Source organism: Chrysochloris asiatica, unplaced genomic scaffold (genome assembly GCF_000296735.1).
Source record: "Chrysochloris asiatica unplaced genomic scaffold, ChrAsi1.0 scaffold00195, whole genome shotgun sequence".
Lineage (NCBI taxonomy): Eukaryota > Metazoa > Chordata > Mammalia > Afrosoricida > Chrysochloridae > Chrysochloris > Chrysochloris asiatica.
The window spans coordinates 5999172-6003407 of NW_006408713.1; the positions used below are offsets into that span (position 1 = coordinate 5999172).

General features: G+C 43.2%; 1 protein-coding gene across 1 annotated transcript in view; it reads left to right on the plus strand.

The window, feature by feature from the left end:
* The window catches only part of LOC102833080 (probable palmitoyltransferase ZDHHC11-like), a 49608-nt gene that overhangs the window by 5232 nt on the left and 40140 nt on the right, over window positions 1–4236 (plus strand). The window lies entirely within an intron of this gene.

Below are 4236 nucleotides of genomic sequence, written 5' to 3' on the forward strand. Positions count from 1 at the left end.
TGGCTGAAAATGCAATAATTGAAATGAAAACCTCACAAGAGAGGTTCAACAACAGATGTGAATAGGCAGCTAAATTGCGGATAACTGAAACTACTCAGTCTGAGGAGCAGAAAGAACAAACACACAGAGAAAGGTTCAGAGTGACCTACAGAACATCGTTAAACCTCGCCGAAGACCCGAGGACCCAGGGTCGAAGCTTCATGGCCACCCCTTCCCCTGGCTGCCTCCAGGGCCTGAGCCCCGAGACCCCCTTCTTGGTCCTCGTGGGCTCCTCTGCCACCATAGTGAAAAGCCCCAACAGAAGTTCCAGTTCTCCCTTCTCATCTTTCTCAAAGCCCTTGTGGCAGGGTCCTAGAGAAAGGGGATCCCAGCTGGACTGGAAGGGGCAGGTGCTGAAACTTGGGGTACAGGAGGTCCCAGGGAAGAAAAGCCCACCCATCAGTCCATTCCTCCTCCAGGCCTGTGGGGAGGCAAGGCCAAGGTGAAGGGTTTCTGGGAGCTGGCCCCTTTCCCCCACTCCTCCAGGCTGGGTTGTGGCCCTAGGGCTGCTGACCCCTCCTTCCACACTGCTGCTTCTCCGTGGGCTCTGCAGCCCCCCTCTGAGGATGCTCCAGGACTGTCTCTCCACGGAAACAAGAACTGACTGAACAGGCCCAACTGGTTGAACCAGTTATTTAGGAACACTGGAGCCCAGCTGACCCCCTGAACTTCCAGGGAAGAAGTCCTCGAGAGGAGAAGAGGCTGGTAAATTTCAATAACTTTCCCCTTTCCGGTAGGGTAGCAGTTACCAGCCCAACCCCCATTCTGGGGGTAGGCGGGTCAGAGGGACAGGGCTTTTGTTCCTGGGGTGTCCTGCTGGTCCCACGGTGGCCAATAAGGACCTGGACCTCCAAAAAATTGGGATTGTGTGTTTTGATTGCTGATGGCCACTTTGGGTCCCTGGAGGCAGCACAGAAGGCGGCCAGCCTATGATTTCAGATTTCATTCCCACTAGCTGAAGGCTTCTCCTTCCGTGGAGAATTTAAAGACACAGTGCTGTTTTTTTCTCCTCTCTCCTTCCGTCTATTGAGAGGCAGACTCTATTGAGAGGCAGACGTTTAAGAAAACCTGTGTCAGATTACTACTACCTGACACAAAGAAGAGGGAACAGAAACTTCAGTGACCACGCACTACAAGGAATACACACAGTGCAAAATTACATGCACTGGAAAAGTCACAAACACATGGCTCCAATCCTTACTAAGTGAAAACCAGGAATACCTAATGGATGGAAGACTTAAATTTCATTAATTGCCACAGCATAATCATGTCCAGTTCTCAATCAACAAAAAAGTTTACAGAACATTGTTAGCTGCTCTCCTACTGACTGACTCTTGGAAACCATTGAGTCAGTTCTGACTCACAACTACCCTAGGCACAACAGAACGAAACACTGCCCAGTCCTGAGCCAACTTCACAATTTTTGCTACGCCTCAGTCCATTTCTGCTACCACTGTGCCAATACATCTCATTGCTATCTTCCTCTTTTTCTCTAACTTTCTACTTTAGCAAGCATGATGTCCTTCCTTCTCTAGTGACTGGTCCCTCCTGACAATATGTCAGAAGTATGAGAAAGAAGGAGCTCTGGTACTATAGTGGTTACGAAGGGCTGCTAATTTCATGGTCAGCAGTTCAAAACTACCAGCTGTTCCATGGGAGAAAGATGAGGCTTTCTGCTTCCATAAAGATTTACAGCCTCGGAAACCCTATCCAGGGTGGCTATGAGTCAGAACCAACTCCACGGCACATAACAACAACAACAACAACAACAACAAATGAGAAACGAAGTCTGGCCATCCTGGTCTCCATGGAGCACTCTGGCTGCACTTCTTCCAACATGAATTTGTTTGTTTTTCTGGTAGTGCGAGCTCTGGTAGCGTAGTGGTTACGAATTGGACTGCGAACTTTAAGGTCAGCAGTTCGAAACTACCAGCTGCTCCACGGGAGAAAGATGAGGCTTTCTGCTCCCGTAAAGATTTACAGCCTCGGAAACCCTGTACAGGGTCGCTATGGGTCGGAACCAATTTGATGGCACTTAACAACAACAACAACAATGGTACATTCAGTATTATTCTCCAACATGATAACTCAAATGCATCAATTCTTCCATGGTCTTCCGTAGTCAATGTCTAACTTTCACAGGAATGTGAGGCTACCAAAGATACCATAGCTTGGGTCAAGCGTACCTTAGTCCTCAAACTGACATCTTTTCTCTTGAAAACTTTCAAGAGGTTTTTTGCAAGTCTTAGTGCCATCAAACAAAATACTGTCTGGTCCCTTGTTAGCTCAATTGTCTACATGTTGGAGTTATTTGAGTGGCAATATTGCCTAACCATTTTACTAAGGGTCCACCACACCTTTGTTGTTGTTGTTAAGTGCCATCCAGTCAGTTCCAATTCACAGCGACCCTGTATAGGATTTCCAAGGAGCAGCTGGTGGGTTTGAATTTCCGTCCTTGTGGTTTGCAGTTCACACCACACCCTCGGTGGTGGTGGTATGCAGTTGTTTCTGACTCATAGCAACCCAGCATAGGGTTTCTGAGGCTGTGCATGTTTATGGGAGCAGAAAGCCTCATCTTTCTCCTGCTGGAAGTTTTGAATTGTTGACCTTGAGGTTAGCAGTCCAACTCGTAACCACTAACTATGCTACCAGAGATCCTTTATAGCTGTGTATTTTACCAAACATGGCATCTTCCCCAGCAACTGTCTCTTCTGATGACTGTGAATACAAAGTAGGTTTTCATTGAATACTTTTTGGGAGTGGATATCAGACTTTTCTTCTTAGCCTTTGAAACAGACAGACTTTGCTGAAACAGACCCTGCTGGTATTTGAGAGAAAGGTGGCATAGCTTCCAGCATCCTAACACTATGCGGAGCCACCACTGCCAGGCAAACTGACAAATAGGTGTGACAAACATACTAAGAAACAGGAAAGAAACACCTATTCCCAGGAAGATAGAAAGAATTTGATAGAAGTCACTCCTGAGAAAATTTAGATAGTGGAATTATAGTCATGGACACTAAATCAACTGTCTTAAATATGATCAATGAGCTAAAGTGGCCATAACAAAGTATGAAAGGAAATCAGGAAATTAATGTTCAAATTAAATGAGAATATTAGTATATGGAGATTGGAATTATTCAAAAAAAAAAAAACCACACACACACAAAAAAGAAAGAAAGATCCAAACAGAAATTCTATGGCTGAAAATGCAATAATTGAAATGAAAACCTCACAAGAGAGGTTCAACAACAGATGTGAATAGGCAGCTAAATTGCGGATAACTGAAACTACTTAGTCTGAGGAGCAGAAAGAACAAACACACAGAGAAAGGTTCAGAGTGACCTACAGAACATCGTTAAACCTGCCAACAGACAGACACATCTGGGATCCCAGAAGGAGACCAGGGAAAGGAGCAGGAAAAATAGTTGAAAAAATAATGGTCTCCAATGTCCCAAAGCTGATGAAGACAAACATATACACCCAAGGAGATCAATAAACTCCCAACAAAATAAACCCAAAGAGATCCACACAGAGACACTTCATGGTTAAATTGTCAAAATCCAAAGACAGAGAATTTTGAACGCAGCAAGAGAGAGTGACTTGTCACATGCAAAGGAGCCTCAATAAAATTAATAGTTGTTATCTTCCCAGAAGCCATGGGATGACATAGTTAAAGTCTTGGAAAAGTGGATAACTTAATCAAGAATTCTATATTCTGCAAAACTATGAAGATGAAAACTTACCAGATAAACTAATAAAGAAGGTATTCACAACCAGTAGATTTGCCCTACAAATGCCCTATAAAAATGCTAAAGGGAGTTCTTCACGCTGAAACAAAAAGACGCTAGACAGTAACTAAAAGTCATAAGAAAAAAATAAAGACTCATAAAGGTAACTTTATGGGTAAAAATAAAAGCCAATTATTGATATTTTGCTTTTGATTTGGTACATGACTTCTCTATTTTCTGTATGTGCTTTAAAAGGCAAATGCATACAATGAAATTTATAAATGTGTTAATGGGCATAGAATACATAAAAATAAAATCGGTGTCAGCGATATAAAGGAGGAGGGACAGGTGACTAGGAGCAGAGGATTTGCATAATATTGAAGCTAAGTTGGTATTATGATTGTTATATATTCAAAATATTATTTTCTATTGCAAAGTAACCATATAGACTTTTTTTTTTTTTTTT